This window comes from Peromyscus leucopus, chromosome 8a (assembly GCF_004664715.2).
Source record: "Peromyscus leucopus breed LL Stock chromosome 8a, UCI_PerLeu_2.1, whole genome shotgun sequence".
NCBI classification, from domain to species: Eukaryota; Metazoa; Chordata; class Mammalia; order Rodentia; family Cricetidae; genus Peromyscus; species Peromyscus leucopus.
In genome coordinates, this window is record NC_051085.1 from 57,816,653 (window position 1) to 57,839,254 (window position 22,602).

A 22,602-nucleotide genomic window follows, 5' to 3' on the forward strand; every position below is an offset into this window, starting at 1 on the left:
ACACAGAGACTTATATTGCTTACAAACTGTATGGCCATGGCAGGCTTCTTGTTAACTATTCTTATATCTTAAAGTAACGCATTTCTACAAATCTATACCTCACCACGTGGCTGGTGGCTTATCGGCGTCTTCACATGCTGCTGGTCATGGTGGCAGCTGCAGCCAGTCCTTCTGCCTTCCTGTCCTTTTATTTCTCCTCTCTGTTAGTCCCGCCTATCCTTCCTGCCTAGCCACGGCCCATCAGGTTTTATTTATTGATCAATCAGAACAACTTGACATACAGACCATCCCCCAGCACAGCCAAGTGCAAACCATCTCAAACACCTGCACTCAGGCCCATGGTCCTAATCATCCTCTATACGGACCTGCTGGGTAACGCCACAAAGAACCCAAGAAGGGCTCCCACAGGACATACAGATCATCCCATAGCATGTCTGAAAGGCTTTGATGTTATTTATCACCTCTGGCTCTTAGAATCTTTCTGCCTTCCCTTCCATATAGGTCCCTGATCCCTGAGGGAAGGAGTTTGATAATGACATACCATTTAGTAATGAGCATTCCAAAGTATCTCTAACTCTGTATATTGTTCAGTAGTCGGTCTCTGTATTAGTTCCCATCTTCAAGAGAAAGCTTCTCAGCGATGCCTGAGCCAGATGCTGATCTATGTTGCTCTGATCCTTTGACAAAACAATAGTATTTGGATTTCCCCTAGGCCCATGGCCTGTCTAGTTTCATGATATTGGCCATCTGAGTAGCAACAGTCATGGGTTCTATCTCTATCTATTAAGTGAGCTTCAAATTCAATCAGGTAGTGGCCAGTTATTCCCACAGCTTTGTGCCACTATTGGACCAGGGTATCATGCAGGCAGGATAGCATTGTAGATCACAGGATTTGTAGTTGGTTTGGTGTTTACCACTCACTGGTAGCATGTAGGGTACCTTCCAAGACCATGAACACTAGTCAGTAGGGGCAAAGGCTCTAGTTAGGCACCAGCTCAACTTCTCTGTCTTCAATGAGATAAATAAGTGTTGTCTTCAGCAATAGAGCCCTACTATCAGTTTGTGGAAAGCAATCAATAGACTTGACAGTATCCTGAGATGTTTAGGGGCTTCCCTGGGGACCCTTTGGCCAACAACTCAACTAGATGAAACTCATTCTTGGCACTGTAGGTTTTACTTGGTAGTGAAAGATGTCTTTTGGGGCATCATCTCCCCTGTTTTTTGGTGAATCCACTTAGATTTACTTCACATATATATATATTTTAAGAAGCTTCTACAGTAGTGTGTTACCATATGATCCCCTTAATGGCCCTCAGTGTTAGCTGTCTCTCCCCATTTTCTCTCCATTATGCTCTTTGCCTCCTCCTCCTCATTTAATCCTCCTGTTCCAATCTCTCCTCTGTCTCTCCAAAATCATATATTCTATTTCTCCTTCCTTGGTAGATTCTTTCCTCTCTCTCCTAGTCTTTCACTCTGTGGTTATATGGATTATAGTGTGCCTATCATAGGCTTAAAAACTAATATCTCATATAAGAAACACATATAATATTTATATTTTGAGGTCTAGGTTACCCCATCCAGGATAATTTTTTCTAGCTTCTACATTTAACTGCAACTTCATGGTTTCAATTTTATAACAGTTGAATTATATGCTGTTGTGTAAATTCATGACATTTTCATTATCCATTAATCCATTGATGGATATCTAGGTTCTTTCCAGTTTGTGGTACGATAAACAAAGCAGCAGTGACATAGTTGATCAAATATCTCTATTGTAGGATGAAGCATTCTTTGGGTATATGCCCAAGAGTGATGTGGTGGTTTGAATAAGAATGGCCCTCATAGCCTCATAGATTTGAATGCTTGGTCACCAAGGAGTAGCACTATTTGAAAGGATTAGAAGGAAGTGTTGGAGGAAGTGTGTCACTGGGGGCGGACCTTGAGATTTCAAAAGCCCAAGCCAGTCCCAATGTTTTTCTCTTCCTGCTTCTCCAGATATAGAACTCTCGGTTACCTCTGCAGAACCATGTCTATATGTATTCTGCCATGCTCCCTGCTATAACAATAGGGGATCAACCCTCTGAAATTGTAAGCAAGCCCCAATTAAATGCTTTCCTTTATAAGAGTTGCTATAGTCATGGTGTCTCTTCATTGCAATAGAACACTAAGACAAGTGGTACAACTGGATATTGAGGTAAGAACCTGTTCCCAGGTTCCTGAGTAACTTCCACACTGATTTCCATAATGGTTGTACAAGTTTGCATTCCCACCAGCAATGTTTGATTGTTCTCATTACTCTATACCCTTGTGATCATGAGCTGTCATTTGTTTTATTGAACTTCTACATTCTGATTGGTGTAAGAAGAAAGATTTTATTAAATTTTTCAATTATTTTACATACCAACCACAGTTTCTCCTCCTTCCTTTCCTCTCATCCCCTCCCACACCTCCCATCTACCCCCCATCTACTCCTCCTTCATTCTGAAAGGGACAGGCCTCCCGTGGGAGTCAACAAAGCATGGCATATGAAGTTGAGGCAGGATCAAGCTCCTTCCCCTGCATCAAGGCTGGGCGAGGCATCCCAGCATTGGGAAGGGGTTCCCAAAAGCCAATTCTGGTGCCAGGGACAGGTCCTGGTAAGATGAGATCTTAAAGCAGCTTTATTTAGCACTTCCATGTTGACTAAGGATATTGAACATTTCTTTAACTGTTTCTCAGTCATTTCATTTTTCGAGAACTCTGCTTATTTGTATGCCCCATTTTTAGAGGGTTGTTTTCTTGATGTCCATTTTTTTAGTACTCTATATAATTTAAGTATTAACCCTCTACTGGATGTGTAATTGGTAAAGGTCATTTCCCATTCCATAGCCTGCTTCTTTGTCTGAATGATGGTAACCTTTGATGTAAAGAAGCTTTGTAGCTTCATGAGGCCCCATTTATTAATTATTGTTCTTAATGCCTGTGTTATTAGCTTGGAAAGACATTTCCTGTGCCAGTGAGTTTAAGAGTATTCCACACAATCTCTTCTATCAGAGTCAGGGTATATGGCCTTATTTTGAGGTCTTTGATCCATTTGGAATTAAGTTTTGTGAAGGATGATAGGTATAAATCTATTTGTATTCTTCTACATGCAAACATCCTGTTTGGCCAGCACTATTTGTTGAAAATTCTGCCTTTTCTCCAGTGTGTATTTCTGGCTTCTTTATCAAAAATCAAGTGTCTATGGGTATGTGGACTTATGTCTGGGTCTGTAATTTTATTTTATTGATCAATGTGTCTGTCTTTATGCTCGACAATGTTGATTTTTGTTTTTGTTTTACTATAGTTCTGTAGTACAATTTGAAATCAGGGTTGGTGATACTTCTATAAGTTATTTTATTATTTAGAATTGCTTTTTAACTATCCTAAGTTTTCTGAAGCTGAAAATTAGTCTTTCAATTTCTGTGAATAATTGTGTTGTAGTTTTGATGGAGATTGGATTGAATCTGTAGATTGCTTTTGGTAGAATAGCCATCTTCATTGTTTTAATCATACTGGCAGATCTATGAGCAAAGGAGATCTTTGCACCTTCTGATGTCTTCTGCAATGTCTTAAAATGTTTATTATACAGGTCTTTTACTTATTTGGTGACAGTTATCACAAGATATTTTTGGGTTTTGTTTTTGTTTTTAGGATATTGTGAAAAATATTGATTCCCTAGCTTCTTTTGTAATCTGTTTGTCATGTTTATACAAGAAGCCTACTGATTTTCATGTGCTAATTTTGTATTCTGCTATTCTGATGAAATTGCTTACCAACTGTAGAGTTTCCTGGTGGATTTTTTAGAGTATTTTGTGTATAAAATCATACCATCTGCTAATAAAGATACTTTGGCTTTTTCCTTTCCTTTTATATCCCTGATCTCTTTCAGTTGTCTTATTGCCCAAGCTAAGACTTCAAGTACTATATTGAATAAGTATGTAGACAGTGAATATCCTTGTCTTGTTTTTGACTTAAGGGGAAATACTTTGAGTTTTTCTCCTTTTAAGTTGATTATTGCAGTAAATTTTCTTTATTAAGTTGAGGTATGTTCCTTGTATCCCTAGTCTCTGAAGGATTTTATCATGAAAAAAAGTGTTGATTTTTGTCAAAGACCTTTTCTGCATCTAATGAGATGATCATGCCTTTTTGTTTGTTTCTTTTGTTTTGTTTTTCAAGACAGGGTTTCTCTGTGTAGTTTTGGTGCCTGTCCTGGATCTCGCTCTGTAGACCAGGCTTGCCTCAAACTCTCAGAGATCACCGGCTCTGCCTCCCAAATGCTAGGATTAAAGGTGTGCTCCACCACCACCCAGCTTGATCATGACATTTTTATCTTTCAGTCTGCTTATGGAGGTACATTATGTTTATCAATTTATGCATGTTGAAACATCTCTACATCTCTGGGCTGAAGCCTACTTGATCATGATCATCTTTTTTATGTGTCTTTGGCCTTGGTTTGTGATCCTTCCAGGAGCCACAACAAACATTCCAATGATCTAAAAGTACTTTCTCCTGACCACTTTGGGCTTCTGATACCAACAGGCTAAAAAAGAAATAATAGTGCTCAGGAATGAGGTGATTGTTCCAAATTACCAGGGGGAAATTGGATTGCTTCTCCACAATGGAGGAAAGAAATATTATGTCTGGAGTGGAGGAGATCCTTTAGAGTATCTCTTATTGCTACCATCTCCTTTTATTAAAATCAATGGTAAATTGCAAAAATCTAATCCAAGGAGGATGACAATGAGCACAGATCCTTCAGGAATGAAGGTGTAGGTCACTCCTCCAGGAAAGGAGCCAAAACCTGCTGGGGTACTTAGGAAGGGTGAAAGATATGGAGAATGGGTAGTAGAGGAAAGTAGTAATAAATGTCAACTGAGGCCAAGTGACCAATTCCAAGAAATTAGGATTATAATTAATATGAGTGTTTCATCATATCTTGTTAAGAATGTGTTTGTACACATATTTGTGCTTTCTTTCCTCAATTTCTTTATCATAAAATGTAAAATCAATTAAGAGAATATCAATGGTTATCATATTTAAATTTGATATGCTAAAAGAATGTTTTTCAGTGGACATTACCATATATTCTAAATTTATAATACATTTGCAAATGTGGTTGGTTGTATGTGGCATAGTTACAGTGTGTTAAGCATAATTGTTACCTCATTACTGTTTTTATTTGGAAGTTAAGTATGACATAAGGAGACACAATTGTGTGTAAAGTTGAGAAGTGGTGGACTTGTGATGGCTGTTGATAACTTGACTACATCTGGAAATAACTAAAACACAAATGGCTAGACACACATGTGAGTAATTTTTTCTTAATTAAATCATTTAAAGTGGAAAGACCCATTTCTAATTTTGATCTTTGAGATGGGAAGGTCCACCTTTAATCTGAGCCACACCTTCTACTGGCAACCTATACAAAGGACATGGAAGAAGGAGGCTTGCTCTATTTGCCTGCTCGCTCTTGCCCTTGTTAGCAAGTCCACTACTTCACTAGCATTAGAGCCTATTCTTCAGGATTTTGGAATATTCTGAAGAGCAGATGAGACATCCAGCCTCATGGACTAAACAACTACTGAATACTTGGACCTTCCATTGGCAGACAGCCATTGCTGGACTAGCTGAACCATAGTCTGTAAACCATTCTAATAAATTTCCTTTCTCTATTAATATAGTTTCATTCTATAAGTTCAGTTACTCTAGAAAACTCTGACTAATACAATTTGTAAGTATGTTCATAAGAGGTATTTGTAATTTTCTTTTATTGTTTGGTCTTTATATGGCTGAGGTATCAGAGTAACCATGACCTCAAAAAGTTAGGCAATGTGTCCTTCAGTTTCTATGTTAAAGAATAATTTGAGGAGTATTGGCCAAAATTCTTCTTTAATGTCTGGTAGAATTCTGAGCTGAATCTGTCTGGCCCTGAACCATTTTTGCTTGGGAGACTTTTAATTACTGCTTCTATTTTATTGGGATTATTGGTATCTTTAAGTTGCTTATCTGATCTTGATTTAATTTTGACAGACTATCTATATCAAGAAATTTACCAATTTTTTTAGGTTTTCCACTTTTGCGGAGTACAAATTTCTACATTTCTTTATGGTTTTCTGTCCCACTTTTCATCTTGAATTTTATTCATATGGAAATTCTTGCTCCATCTTTTTGTTAATTTGGCTAAGGGTTTATCAATCTCAATTTTCTTAAGGAAGCAACTCTTCCTTTCATAGATATTTTGTATTGTTTGTATTTTATTGAATTTAGCTCTGAGTTTGGTTATTTCTTGCCATCTACTCCTTTTAGATGTCATTTCTTCTTTTTGTTCTAGATATTTCAGGTGTTCTGTTAAGTTACTAATGTGAGATCTGTCCAATTTTTATGTACACATTTAGTGCTGTGAACTTACCTCTTATATCTGCCTTCATCATTTCCATAGATTTAAATATGTTATGCTTTCATTTTCATTCAGTTCTATAAAGGTTCTAATTTCCATCTTGACGCACTCAGTAGTTAGTTGTTTGGTTTCCATGAGTTTTTAAGCTTTCTGTTCTTTCTGCTATCGTTGATATCCATCTTTAATCCATGGTGGTCAGATAGGGTGCAGGGTATCATTTCAATTTTCTTATATCTGTTGAGACTTGCTTTGTGTCTGAATATGTAGCCAATTTTAGGAAAAATTCCATAAGCTGTTGAGAAGATATATTCTTTTTTTAGGATGAAATGTTCTATAAATATCAGCTAGATTTATGGTGGCATTTAGCACCAGCATTTCTCTGTTTAATTTTTGTCTGGATGACCTGTCTATTGGAGACAGTGGGGTATTTAATTCACTCACTATCACCGTGTGAGGGTCAATATATGGTTTTAGCTATAATAGTGTATAGCTGGGAGTTTTCCTGTGTCCCTCCTGGTCCCACAGTTGCTTGCTCCCAAGAAAAATCAGGGGCTTATATTAATTACAAACTGTATGGCCTATGGTTCAGGCTTCTTGGTAGCTAGTTCTTTCATCTTAAATTAACCCATTCCTATTAATCTCTATGTTGCCATGTAACTATGGTATTACTAGTCTGCTGGCATTCTGTTGCTTCATGGGCAGCAGCTGGTGTCTCTCCTGACTCTGCCCTTCTCTCTGTATCTCTGTTTGGCTTTTCCTCCTAGCTGTAAGCTTGCTTGCCATACGCCAAAACAGCTTTATTTATTATCCATAGGAGCCACACATATTCACAGCATACAGAAAGACATCCCATAGCACTTCCCCTTTTCTGTCTAATCAAAAAAGAAGGTTTTAACATAGAAAATGATATATAACAAAACAATTATCAAGCAAGAATTACAGTTGCAATATCTAGTCTATTTGTATTTGGCAAAATTAAAGAAAATATTTGTCATCTATCCTATTTTGTCAGTCTAAAGTTTTATATATAACTTATCTTTTACCATGACTAAGGAAAACTATAATTATAACTATCTAGTCTTCAGTGCCATCAAAGATTCCAGAAGTATATAATATTACCTGAGTAAAGAGGAAGTGCATTGCAAGCAAATTCCATAATTCTAGAAATGACAGAAACATCTGGCTGCCTAGACAGCCATCTAAAGTTCCTCTGTAACATTGGGGCATCTATCTTCAGTCTATAGGCCTAGAGTCTCTGGAATAGCTTTCAGTGAAGCAGGAAATTTTGAAGACTGTTCCACCATTCAGGCAAAGTTCGTCAGTCACTTCTCCCCATGTCCTGGCAGTTTCTTCTGTGAAGCAGGAACCTGAAGGACTATCTTGCCTTGCAAAGTTCAGTGGTCACCTTCCTATGGGTCCTGCATGTCCAGTTTATACAGCATCCTGTCAAGCAGTCAAAGCAAGGGCACTTTTTTGTCCAGTGGATAACTTTTGCCACAAAGAAAGCAAACTCCATCATGAGTTTCTTTGATGCCCATCATCCTCTTTGAAGTAACTGGTGCTGCCAGGAGCAGATGTGTCTCACTTTCCAGAAAAGTCTAAATTCTTAAAACATTTTAAATGCTATAATCTGTAGGTCTTTGAAGTGTTTGAAGATTACGTACCTAATTGAAATATATCTTTGTATACCTAAAAAACTTAACTAACATGACTATAAGTTTGATTACCATAGATGACTGACTATTAACCTGTATTTCTTAATTGTATTTTACAATTTTAAATGAATTGCATAAACATAGGACCTTTAACAAGAGTATAAATATACATACAGTATAACAAAATTAACTTTAAATTTGTATCAATAAACTAAAATCCATAGTAACATAAAATATTCCAAATAAGTTGTTGCTTTTTAAAAGTAGATTCAATAATCTATCCTTTTATCCTACCATATCTATATCCTACATTTCTAGATCATATCCTCCTTTCTTCTTTGAGAAAGAGATTGACTATGGCCAATAACAATTTGTAACCAAAGCCCTCAACAAAGACAAATAGTATTGCCTCTTTTATTGGCATTGATGCCATTGGTTTTTGTTTTGTTTGTTTGTTTGTTTGTTTTTGGTACGCAGATGTTATGAATGTCAATGTCTTCTTGATGGATTTTTGCCTTGATGAGTATTTAGTGCCCTTTTCTATCTCTTCTGATTGGTTTTGTTTTGAAGTCAATTTTGTCAAGTATTAAAATGGCTATACCAGCTTGCTTCTTAGGTTTTGTTATTGTGGTGTTGGTTTTTACCTCTCTTTCAAGTTGCTGGTGTGATATTATTTATTTATTGGGTTTTCTTGAGTGTGATTAACCTCTTCAGATTGAAGTTTTCCTTCTAGAGCCTTCTTGAGAGCTGATATTGTACAGAGATACTATTTCATTTGGATTTTATTATATAATGTTTTTATTTCTTTTTATATTGTGATTGATAGTTTTTCTGAACATAGTAGTCTGGACTTGCATCTGTGGTCTCAGAGTTTGTAGAACATCTATCCAGGCCCTTCCAGATTTTAGAGTCTCCACTGAAATATTTGTTCTTTTCTCCTTGTAACTTTTAATATTCTCTCTTTTCTCTGTACAGTTAGTGTTTTGTTTATCAAGTGTCATGGGAAATTTCTTTTCTGGTCCAGTCTATTTAGTATTCTGTATGCTTCTTGTACCTTGTAGACACCTTCTTGTTTAGGTTAGGGATATTTACTTCTATAATTTTGTTGAAAATATTTTCTGTGTGTTTGGCTTGGGTTTCTCCTCCTTCATATATTCCTCGTATTTGTAGATTTTTGTCTTTCATTGTTGTAGCACAAATCTCTAAATGTCTTATTAATAAAAAACAAACCTGGAGCCAGGTATTGAGGTGAGTGCTGGAAGATCAGAGAAACAGAACAAGCCACAGCCACTTCACCTTGCCAATTCCTCAGCTGATCCTGTTTCCTCAGACTGGAGGCCTCTGAGTCCTTATCCAAATGGATCTCAGCTGAACTGCTTCTCGAAAGCCTGAAGCTTAACCAGGCTCTAGTTCCTGGTCCTCATGCCTTATATACCTTTCTGCTTGCTGCCATCACTTCCTGGGATTAAAGGCATGAGTCACCATGCCTGGCTGTTTCCAGTGTGACTTTAAACTCACAGAGATCCGAATGGATCTCTGTCTCCCAGGTGATAGGATTAAAGGCATGTTTGCCACCATTTTCTGGCCTCTATATCTAGTGGCTGTTCTGTTCTCTGACCCCAGATAAGTTTATTAGGGTGCACAATATTTTGAGGAACACAATATCACCACACATAGTGTCCCAGATTTCTTGGATATTCTTATATTCAACATTTTCTTTGTATCCATTTATTCTCCATTTGTATTTTCTTTGCATTTTATGTATCCATTTCTTCTCCCTTGTCTTCAATGCCTGAGATTCTCTCTTCCATATCTGGTATTCTTTTGGTGAGGCTTGCCTTTGAGGTTTTTTGTTTGTTTGTTTTCCTTTCTAAAATTTTTCATTTCCAGTTTTACCTGTCTGAGTTTTCTTTAGTAATTCTGTTATACTTTCATGTCTTGAACTGCTTTTATCACTTCATTATACTGTTTGTCTTTTCACAGACTTAATTGAAGGATTTATTCATATCTTCTTTAAGGTCCTTGAACATATTCATAATTGCTATTTTGAAATCTTTGTCTTGTGTATCAGTTACATTTCATTTTTCAGGGCCTACTATAGTATTATTACTGGGTTCTGATGGAGACATATTGTCTTGACTGTTAAAATTTGTCTTGTTTGGGGAGGCTGGTATCTAGTCACCTGGAGTTAGTATGATTGAGGTGATTCTAGGTGTTGATAACTGGTCTTGTCTTTCTTGGGTGGGTGTTCCATTACTTGGTTTCTGTTGATGGTCTCTGGAACTTAAGAAAATGAGTTGCTGTGGGTTGCCTGGTAGAGAGTGTTTCTGCATGTCAATGGGTATCAGAGAGGAATAGAAATGGGCTAATAGGGGTTCTGGAAAGAGCTAAGGAGATTCTGTCCACAATAAGAAGCCATGTCCCCAGGGAGTTGGAGGTATAATGTGAGGAAGACCTCTGCAAGGAAGTTGTAGTAAGACAAAGAATAATCTGGAGAGACAGGCATGAAAAGGCTAGGATGACTGGGGGCCATACCAAGTGTTGGGGTCTCCAGTGAATGGAGTTTAGGTGAAAAAAGGGGCACCCACAATCAGGTTGTTACAGGACTGGTGGTGAGACTGAGATGATGGTAATGGGGGTCAGGAAGGAGAGTGAGAATCACCTACCTGAGTCCAGGTCTGGTATGGCCACTGGGAGTCATGGGCAGGAAGTGTGTCTAGGTATGGACAGCTAACACAAAGGTGTTTGCATGAGATGCCCCCAGTAAGTGTTGGGCATTTGAATAATTAGTCCCCAGTTGGTGGCTGTTTGGGAAGAGTTAAGAGGAATGGACTTGCAGAAGGAAGCATGTCACTGTAGGTGGGCTGTAGTTTTTCAAAGACTTGTGTATTTCCTGATATATGCTCTGCCTCTGGCTTGCAGTTCAAGTGTGAGCTCTCAGCAGTTCCTGCCTCCATGACTTCACTCCACCATTGTGAACTCTTACTTTCTGGAAAGTAACTAAGTTATTTTCTCATAGTGTTTTATCACAGCAATAAAAAGTAAATAATACAGTAATGTAGTGACTCACTTTAAAAAATACATAGCTTAGAATGATTTCTTCTTTACATTCTAGGCACTTTCTGAGCCAATTACATTTCTTATAAAATCAACATTAAGTTACCAGGGCTGGGGAAATAGGGCAGTTAATAAAATACATGTTGACCTGAGTTTGATTCTCCAGCATCCATATAAAAACCCTTGCATGGTGGCATGCACTTACAATCCTAGTATTGGGGAGGCAGAAACATACAGATAGATCTATGGGGATCAATGGCCAATCAGTCTAGCCTAATTGGTAAATGCTAAGTACCAGCAAGAGATCTTATCTCAAAGAAATAAGTAGAAAATGTCTAAAGAATGACACCGAAGTTCACCTCTGGCTTCTACATGTATGAATATACATGTTCACATGTAGCTATATACATATTCAAACCCGCACACACACAAAACTGCATACACAGTCACACAATTAATTTGCCCTCTAGCATATACCCATAGAACCTGAAAAAAAAAGAAACAATAACCTACAGAGGAAAGGACAGGCATGTGGCAGACACTCTGCTGTTGCAGCAGTTCCTCCTAACTTGTTATAGCATATTTTCCTGAGAACCTATGTACAGATTCCAAGTCTTCAACTAAGAGCTCCAGGAAGAAGCTAATCATTGGAAAGTCATAGATACTACTTGGCATGAAGTACTTTGATCCTCTCTATCCTAAAGTAAATAGACAGGATAACCTCTTACTTGAGAAGAAATAAACCTAGGAAATAGCCAGTAATTAGCAACAACAGTAAACATCAACAAAATTTGTACACTGATCTGGGCATGGTGGTGCATGCATGTAATCCCAGAATTTGGAAGGCAGAAGAGGGTAAGTCATGAGTTCAAGGCCAGTCTGAGACACATAACAAGTTGAAAGTCTATATGGGTTAAATAGCAAGGCCATGACTCAAAAAATACAAAAACAAAATCAAATACAAATTTAAGCACAGATTAATGCTGTATTTAGGCTTGGAAATTCATGTTTCTTGAACTAGCATGAGAGTCAAATGATTTCGATCTCTTATTTCTCAAATCATACTCAGTCTAATCTAATGTATGTAGAATATTTGTGTTATTAGTGACTCTCATATAAGGTTTTTATTTTTATTAGCATGCATTAATTAAACAAAACAATATGTTTAATTATGACATTGTCATTTGTATATCTATAATATACTTTATTTTTTATTATATGTGTGAGTTTTTGCCTGAGTATGTCTGCATATCACAGAGAGACCAGAAGAAGGTGTCAGATCTCCTGGATTGGAGTCACAGCTATTGTGACCTGCCATATGCATGCTGAGAATTAAAGATAGCTCCTATGGAAGAGGATCCAGTGCTTTCAACCACTGAGCCTTCTCTCTCACATCTATAGTATACTTTGAACATATTCATCCTCCATCCTTTCCCTTGTTACCTTCCCACTGTGGGAGCCCACATGGGTTTCCTAGTGAGATCTGAGCTTGCTTAACCCAGCAGGACTGCATAAGTGGATGGACTGACCATATGCATGGTTACCAGGTATTTGGAAGGGTCTGCACTTGGCTGTGCTAGGGGGAGGTCTTTTGCTCCACCCCTTGATAATCCTTTAAAATGCCCTTTAGAAGAGACAGAAGGGGCTAGTGGATTAGGATCCAGGTCCTCCCAAGGCTATCCTGTGTTTCTCTCTGTCTCTCTCTCCCCTCTATATTTCTTTCTAAATCTCTTATCCCTCACTCCTCAAGAGTACCCTGGGGGGGGGAAAGTGGATATGGGTTCTCCACACCCCACTCCTGTTATCTACCTTCTTTTCAAATAGTATTCCTACCTTCAGTTCTTTTTGAACCTAGACTCTCCATAGATGATACATTATGTCAACAGTGCTGTGATAAATTGGGATACACAAGTATCCCTAACATCATATGCTGACCTTGATATCATATGAAAATCTTTGACACATTCACACGTGTATATATGTATTGTTCTCTCCACTCTCATTCTCTCATATCTATCTTCCATCCCTATAAGCTTGACCCCACATCCCAACTAGACCCTCTACCAAATTCATAACTTTTAGCTTTGTCTTCTGAGCCATTTAGTTTAACCAGAACCATTTGCATTAGATTGAACTATCCTTCAGAGCCTGGTGGGAACCAGTTGGTATATAACTAAAAGGAATGACCCCCATCCTCCCTAAATCTACAAATAGCAACTATTTCTGGAGTTAGGCTGCTGAGCCCTCCCTTGGTCTGTGCCTGACTGTTTACAGTCCCATTCTCATTTGTCATCTTATGTGCAGGCTTCCACAGCTACAGTGAGTTCATAGTTACAATGGCTTTGTCTTGCCCAGAATATGGCATTTCACAACCCTTCTCCTTACCTTCTGGCTCTTACATTCTTTTCTTGCCCTCTTCTACAATGTCTCTGAGTCTTACAAAGTATAGTATAAATGTCCTGTTTAGGGATAAACACTCATCTGTCACTTATCCTCAGCATCTTGTACAACCATGAGTCTATATTTACTGCTATTCACTTAAAAGAGGCTTCTCTGACTAAGGCGAGAGTGGCATTGCAATACATATTTTTGAAGGAGGCAAATGTAATACAGACTATGATATGTCAATGTTTAATGGATTTAAATATATTTTTATTTACTTTTGAGCTTCTACTTTGGTGTATCTTTTAGATATTGTGGTGTTAATTATAAGAAGAACTAATGAATACAAGAACTAGGTGGTAAAATCCTGGCCTCCACCATTTGTTAGCTTTTCAGCCTTGGAGAAAGTAAATTCCCAAGGCTGATATTAATCCATTTATAAAATGAGTAATAGCTATGTCATTGTGAAATGTATTTACTAATGATATATGATGGTGTGGTAATATTATGCCATTTATGTTTAAAAATTATTCAATGAGTCTTAGAGGTAATTGTTTTTATTACTATTGCCATTGTAGCACAAAGATAAGTATTACTCATTATTCATTTAAATTCTGCTTTAAGATGCTAGAAGTGCAGGGCAACAAAGATATAAAGAGGGAAGATGAGAACAGAAAGTAAATATAAAGAATGAAATGATATACAGAATGAATTCTATTTCTACATGACATAGAATTCTATTAGTACATTGATTTTGAAGCTGTTATGTCAATCAACTATTACTAGATTCAAGATGAAGTGAAAAGATGGACATGAAATCTGAGGAGACTTGAGATACTGTACATGATTACAAAGACAGAAAGGTCAACATGAGCAAGTTGCAAAGAAAGGAGAGGGCATATTTGGAGACTAAAGAGTCAGGGGTAGTAGCAATAAGTAAAGAAAACTATGACTTAAAAGATAAATTGAACCATATTTTGAGTGATCAAGAAGGTTATGTTTAGATTATTGTTAGGGTTTGTGCTAGTTAAGTAAGTTAGTGGTTGTGGATTCTCCTCCTCCGATATCCATGACTTCACTAACACTGAACTGATTCCAGTTCCAGGTATGGTCTCCCTCTTGTTGAGCAGGTCTTAAATCCAATTAGAAAGTTGTTGGTTACCCACAGATAAGTGTAGTCTTCGCTACTCATCAAAGAAAGTTCTCTTTGCAATGAAAGAGAAAAGAAGCCACTGTAGAAAACCACTGTCAATCAAAATGCAGAGTTGTAGAACCCAGTCCTAATGGATATATCTGTAGCAGGGTCCTTGCTGTTGTTCCCTTTGGGGGTGGAGGCCAAGTAGGCGCAGAGTCAAACCACACAGACTGCGGGAGAATGTCGAAACAACAAGCTCAGTTTATTCAGGAAGAGGCAAGCCTTATATACCCTCCACCCCACCCTTGGGGGAGATCTGATGAATATGCATCAGCTGGTGTGACATGACTGTCGCTCATTGATCCAGGTCATCTCCAGATCATGTTTCAGCTGCTGTTGCTAAGACCATCAGGCAAACCCAGGCTGGCTCTCAGAAAGTACCTTTTTTACTTGTTTGCCTCAAGCCCGTGAGGGATGAGTCACCCCACATATATCTACAAAACACTCCCACACCTAAGACTCAGGAAACATTGCACAAAAGCGGGCAGAAAGATATTACGAGCCAGAAGATCAGGGAGTCTGGTGTAAGATTGTGTCTCCTAGTAATGTCAGGAGCTGTATCTATAAAGTTTCACCAACATGACTGCTTAAACATGAGCAGAACAAGGACAACAATGATTGATATGACAAAGTGGACAAGGGAAGATACTTCAACCCTATACAAAAAACTACAAGCAACTAAAGAATACCGAACATGGAAGAAGTATTCTTCCCCAGTGAAGACCACATCAACTGGTTATCCAACACCAAATGGTCAGCCTTGAAAACATACATAAAGTAACATTGTAGAGACTGAGCAGGTAATATTTTAGAATAAGTATGTATATACATATATTCATGTAATTGTAATAAACAAAGAAAGGGCCATGAATTTGAAAGAGACCAAAAAAAAGCAAAGAGTGTAAAAAGACACCAACATCCTGCAATGACCTCTAAATGTATATATGCACTCATATGCATCATAAATATACAGCACATACATACACATAAATAATAAAATAATTTTTTCATATCCTGGGGGATATGCATTCATTGAGGACAAATTTTATATTCCTACCACACATTAGTGGCATACTAGGTCTATGTCTAGAGAGCAAGCCCACCTGCATGAAGCTGAGGAAGTCACAGAAATGTCTCATTTGGTATTGTAAAGATTAATTCTAAGTTGCACAGCCTAGGCATCATGTGTTTATAGATTCAAACTACCAACATATTGTTACACATATCTTAAAAATTCCACTTTCAGGGGCATCATCTTGGGAACTGGAACCAGGCTCTGTTGAGACTCACCTCTAACTCAAAATTGAATAATGTAAGTAATATATTAGAAGTAATAATAATACTTCTAATAATAATAATCAGAAACATGTTTCACAATATCTTTGTGTCCTTCAAGGCTGCTATTTGTGCCCATTTCACAACCTTATTTAGTGATATTCCCAAACTTCTAAATGTTCAGACAAAACCCTGCAATTGTGGTTCTCCACCTTGTTCCTATTATCTCATTGATCAAAATAACTGGCCAACTTTACTTTCAACATATTTTCAGAATTCATCTGCTTCACACACTTTTTGACACTGATTCCATGAAACAAGTTGCCACAACCCCTTCTCTTCTCATGACTGCTACTGTCCCACCCTTATGTAGTCTCAGTGACAACCCTACTCCCACTGTTAGGAGTCCCACAAAAACATCAAGCTGACACTCATAGCATTTTTGCAGATGATCTATTATGGACCCATGATTGGGTCCCTGATTGTCACCTCAGTCTCTATAAGCTCTCATGAGCCCTACTTTGCTGGGGATGCTGTGAATGTGTTGCTCTGATTGATTGATAAATAAAATGCTGATTGGCCAGTAGCCAGACAGGAAGTATAGTGTAGGCAGGATAAGGAGATAGGAGAATTCTGGGAGGTAGAAGGCTGAGGCAGAGAGATGCTGCCAGCCACCACAAGAAGCATGATGTAAAATACTGTTAAGCTACAGCCACATGGCAAGGTATAGATTTATAGAAATGGGTTAATTTAAGATATAAGAACAGATAGCAAGAAGTCTGCCATGGCCATACAGTTTATAAGTAATATAAGTCTCTGTGTATTTACTTGGGGGATGTGAGTGGGAGAGATTTGTCTCAACTGCCAGCAGGCCGGGACACAGAAAAACTTCAGCTGCACTGCTTAGTTAATAATGTGGTCTATGTTCTCCTGGTCTCATTGACATCTCTGGCTTCTATAATTCTTCCTCCCCATCTTCTGAGGGGTCCAACCCAATAGAGATCTCCAATTTAGGCTCTCCCTCTGCCTAATGTTTGGCTGTGGGTCTCTGCATCTGCTCAGCATCACCTGTTATAGGAAGACTCTTTGATGGTGATTGGGCTAGGCACAGACCTGTGAGTATAGCAGAATATCATTAGGACTCATTTTAATGATTCTTTTTCTATCCTAGGTCTCTGGGTTATACAGCCTCCAGTTCCTGGTCACCTAGGCAGTGTTAGGTATGGACTCCCTTTTGTGGGTTGAGCATCAAATTAGACCAGTCTTTGGTTGTCCACTCCCACAAGCTCTGTGCCTCCATTGCTCCAGAACATCTTGCAGGCAGGATATTTTATAGGTTAAAGGTTTGTGACTGGGTTGGTGTCCCAGTCCCACCACTGGGAGTTGCCTGGATACAGAAGATAACAGGTTGAAGCTCTGTATCCTCCATTACTAGGAGTCCTCATTAGGGTCACCTTCATAGAATACTGGGAGTTTCTACTGAAATCACCAGTTTCTAACATTTAAAAATGTTGAGAAAGTGAGTTTGGAAGACAAAAGAAAAATTAGTGTTTGTTCTTGACTATATCCATGTGACACCAAGTTGTGATAATAACACCAATACTTGACCATGTTTGGCCTCTTGGTAACTCCTCTGAGGTCTTTTGAGTCTTTCAGATACTTGGAATTATTACAATAACTTTTCTTAAGAAACTAGTTAGAATAATCAAGCTAGTTTTAAAAAACCCAAATATGAATGTACTGAGTTCTCACTGGCCAGGAGCTAGCCTGTAAATTCCTTTATTGGCTCACATATGTGACCTATGATGTAGTGTTCAGAGACATAAAAACAACTGGGTAGGATGGTTCACTAGATTATAGCTCAACTCTACAGTAGGCCAGCTTAAAAACTACTTACATATGTGTCATCATGTTTAGGTGACACATAATTTTGCCTTCAGCATAATAGTAATAAAAAATCAACCTAAATTATTTGGCAACAAAGAATAGGTTATATACCAAGATTAATAGTTAAACCTAAACAGCCAGTAAGAATCCATTAAGAGAGAACTGTGCTTCTCAATGTGAATCTTAAATAGAATGCCATGTAAATGTAGTTTTCAGTCGTACATTAAAAATTATTGAAATGTCCTATAAATCCATAATACAGTCATTTGTGGTGCTTCCATTTATTTACAAAATATGAATTAAATTAGTGCAGTCTAGGCAGACAAATGTTATTTCTCTCACCTCAGTGGTTATGCCCTGGAAGTACCATATAAATGAGATGTGAATTGGATCCCATAACTTCCCTCCATACTCAAGGATTTGCTTTTCTGAAGATGGCTCTTTTCATGATGCAACCATTGGACTAATTTGTTCCTTACTCATACTTAGCTTTCAGGCTTCCTCATTCAGTCTTTAGATTCCAAAATTTATATCTGAGGCATAGACTGCATTCATGATCCTAAGCCATATGCCTATACCTACTTAGCTACTGTACTTGGATGTCTAGTAGAGATCTAAACATGTCAAATATAAAACAAAGACTTTGATCTCCCCTTCTTAAACCTAAAACACCATACAATAAAAGAACCCTTTGCAGAGCAAGATGGCTGGGAGTGAGATTGGAGTGACTCTCGGGCAGCCACATCTTTCCTGACAGGATCTTGACACATTGAATGTCACCAAGTTGACACACTTTCACATGACATTATCAGCAAACAAGTTACGATTAATATTGGTACAAATAGTCACATAGCTCATGGAAAGTCCACTGCGGTAAAGTCTATTTCTGGAGTTCACACTGTCAGATTCAAAAACAAACTAGAAAGTAATATTATCATCAAGTTTGAATATGCTAATGCTAACATTTATAAACTTGATCACCCAAGTTGTCCTAGACCAGAATGTTACAGTTCATGTAGAAGTAGTACACCAGATGAGTTTCCTACAGACACTCCAGGGACCAAAGGGAACTTCAAATTAGTCAGACATGTGTCCTTTGTTGACTGTCCTGGCCATGGTATTTTGGTGGCTATGATGCTGAATCTCACAGCAGTAATGGACGAGGCTCTTCCATTGATAGCTGGTAATGAATCATGTCCTCAGCCTCAGACTTCTGAACACCTGACTGCCACAGAAATCATGAAACTCATTTAAAGAATAAAACTGATCTGGTAAAAAGAAAGTCAGTCTAAGGAACAAGATGAGCAGATTCTTGCATTTGTACAAGGAACAGTAGCAGAAGGAGCACCAATTATTCCAATTTCTGCTCAGCTGAAATACAGTATTGAAGTTGTCTGTGAGTACATAGTGAAGAAAATACCAGTGCCCCCAAGAGACTTTACTTCATAGCCCTGTCTCATTGTTATCAGGTCATTTAATATCAACAAACCTTGCTATGAAGTTGATGACCTTAAGGGAGGTGTAGTATTCTAAAAAGGAGTTGGTAGTATTCTAAAAGGAGTGTTAGAGTTAGGCCAGGAGATAGAAATGATATCTGGTATTGTGTCCAAAGATAGTGAAAAAAAACTCATGTGTAAACCAATCTTTTCCAAAATTGTATCACTTTTTGCAGAACATAATGATCTTCAGTATGCTGCCCCAGGTGGTCTCATTGGAGTTGGAACAAAGACTGACCCTACTTTGTGCAGAGCTGACAGAATGGTGGGACAAGTGCTTGGCGCAGTTGGAACTTTACCTGAAATATTCACAGAACTGGAAATTTCCCATTTCCCGCTTAGATGTCTTCTGGGAGTCTGAACTGATGGAGACAAGGTCCAAAAGCTGTCTAAGAATGAAGTGCTCATGGTCAACATAGGATCCTGTCAATAGGTAGAAGAGTTAGTGCTGTCAAGGCTGATTTGGGAAAAATTGTTTTGACTAATCCTGTGTGCACAGAAATAATAGAAAAAATTACCCCTAGCCAAAGAGTTAAGAAACATTGGTGTGTGATTGGTTGGGGTCAGATAAGAAGAGGGGTGACCATTAAGAATATTCTCATATTTTGGTGATGAAAATTTAACCTTGACTTCTAATATAGGGCCTACAAGTAAATGCCAAAAGTGGTATACTATATACTATATACTAAATTGGATTAAAACTACATTTTAGCAGAAGTTAAACATTCCGAAATAATGTCTGATTTATCAATAAGTGAAAGTTTGGAGTGAAACTTCGCTACAACCAGCCTTTGCTATAGCACACATATCATGAACCTATCTAAAATGAAAATGATCTCTTTTTTTCCTTGATTCATCTGTGAGTGGCTCCATGGTGAAGAACAGTTGTTCCTGTCAAAACCAAGGACCCACACTTTCCTTGACCCATTCCCTTTATTTGGTCTTCTATTATCTGAAATTCAAAGGGGAAAAAAGACCAATGGCTCAATGAGCAAGGCTCTTAGAAATTGAGTGCTCATTCCCTTGCCACAGGTAACCCTTTGCTCTCAGTTTTTTCCTGGATGGGACCAGGGGAATCTAGCACCAGAATCTCTCACTCTCTTCCAGTGCCCTGAGACTATGTCTCTCTTAATTGTGGCTAAAATCTTAGTCTTCCTTCACTGGCAAATAGTATTATAATGATGGACAGCTAATGAGAATTGGCAAAGTTCTGTCTGGGTTGTGTTTTCTGGGGTCTTTGTTTTAGTAACAGAGTCTCCTGCATGATGAACAAGCACCCTACTGCTGACTACTGCCTCTAGCTGTAGTTAGCTGGTAGGATTATGGTGTAAATTGTGCTATTAGTAATCTTTGAGCCTTGGAAGAGATAAAGACTATTCAAAAGCAGAGTGTGTTGGTTCTAAGTCTATTCCCCACATGCCTGCAATTTTCCTGAGCCTTGCTTTTGAATTAATCATGGTTTTGCTTAATCAGATACCCTGTTAGAGCAGTGATTTCCAACTCTAGCTGACATGAGAATTGCTGAAGAATTTTTTTTTAAAAAGGCCAGGCAATGGTAGTGCATGCCTTTAATCCCAGCACTGTGGAGACAGAGGCAGGAGGATCTCTGAGATCCAGGCCAGCCTGGTTTGCAGAATGAGTTCCAGGATGGACAGGGCTACACAGATAAATCTGTCTCAAAAAACTAGGGGGAAAAAGCAACTCCTCAGTGTTGAGAAAGAAGTTTAGGGAATTGAGAAATATACATACTGAATAATGATGTCACTGGCTTTTGGTAGTTTGATACTCTTGTTTGCTTTTCTTTTGCTTTGCATAAAAATGGGGTTTAATTCCACAATTACCGTGTAGTGATCTGTAGGATACTGAAGCTGCCTTACAGAGGTTTAGAACTGTGGCTCGGAGTCTTTAAGAATTTTGAGGAAACTATTGACATTACATATTTGGTTGAATCTGAAGGGTTGTATTGTAGCATGAAGAACACATTTAAATAAAACAAGGTCCTGAATTTAAAAAAAAAAAAAAGAACCCTTTGCATCTTTAACTCCTTCCCATCTACCTCTATCCAATTTGTCTAGAATATTCTGTTTTATTTGGATTTAAGATAGATCCAGAATTAAACAATTTCTCATTGCCTCCACTGCTACATCACCCTCATGCACTTCCACATCCCTTTAATTTTATTTATCAGCTTTTAAATTACTGTATATGATTGTGTTTATAGGCTGCTTTGGACTATTGGAAAGTAAGGTCCAAGTAGAAGTGATTTTTTTTTTATTTTATTTTACAATACCATTCAGTTCTACATAACAGCCACAGATTCCCTTGTTCTCCCCCTTCCTGCCCCCTTCCCTTCCCCCCAGCCCATCCCTATGGTGGTATTTTATTTGTACTGAAATGTGATTTTCATTGTATGTTAATAAATAAAGTTGCCCGGGGGTCAGAGCTATTAGAGCCATAGCAAGAGCATGGTGGTGGCGACAGCGAATGCCTTTAATCCCAGCACTTGGTAGAAGAGCTAGGTAGATCTCTGTGTGTTCAGGGATACAGCCAGCATTGGAGACATACGCCTTTAAGACCTGGAAGGCTGTACTTACAGGACGTGACAAAGCAGTCATGTGTTTGGGTTTACAACCAATGAGAAGGCAGAACAGAAAGATGATTTAAAGATACACACAGGAAGTAGCTCTCTTTCAGGAAGCTAGGAGTACTGCAGGAGGTAAGATTTTAGCTCTGAGCTCTGACCTCTCGGCTTTCTCTTTTACATTGGTTCTGTGTTTTTTTATTTTAATAAGACGGTTGGTTACATCTACTACCTCCTCTTCCCACCTCTTCCAGAACAAAGCCTCCCCCAGGACTGAGGTTAACCTGATGGACTCAGTCCAGGCAGGTCCAGTCCCCTCCTCCCAGATTGAGCCAAGCGTCCCTGCATAAGTCCCAGGTTTCAAACAGCTAACTCATGCAATGAGCCCAGGACCTGATACCACTGCCTAGATGCCTCCCAAACAGATCAAGCCAATCAAATGTCTCACCTATTCAGAGGGCCTGATCCAGTTGGGGGCCCCTCAGCCTTTGGTTCATAGTTCATGTGTTTCCATTCATTTGGCTATTTGTCCCTGTGCTTTATCCAACCTTGATTTCAACAATTCTTGCTCATATAAACCCTCCTCTTTCTCGCTAATTAGACTCCCGGCGCTCCATCCGGGGCCTAGCCATGGATGTCTGCATCCAGATTCCTCA

At 38.3% G+C, this 22,602-nt stretch overlaps 1 pseudogene; it reads left to right on the plus strand.

Annotated features, from left to right (window-relative positions):
* Nucleotides 1-18,572: 18,572 nt before the first annotated feature.
* On the plus strand, nucleotides 18,573-19,984 carry LOC114691384 (annotated as a pseudogene).
* The last annotated feature ends 2,618 nt before the right edge of the window (nucleotides 19,985-22,602 follow it).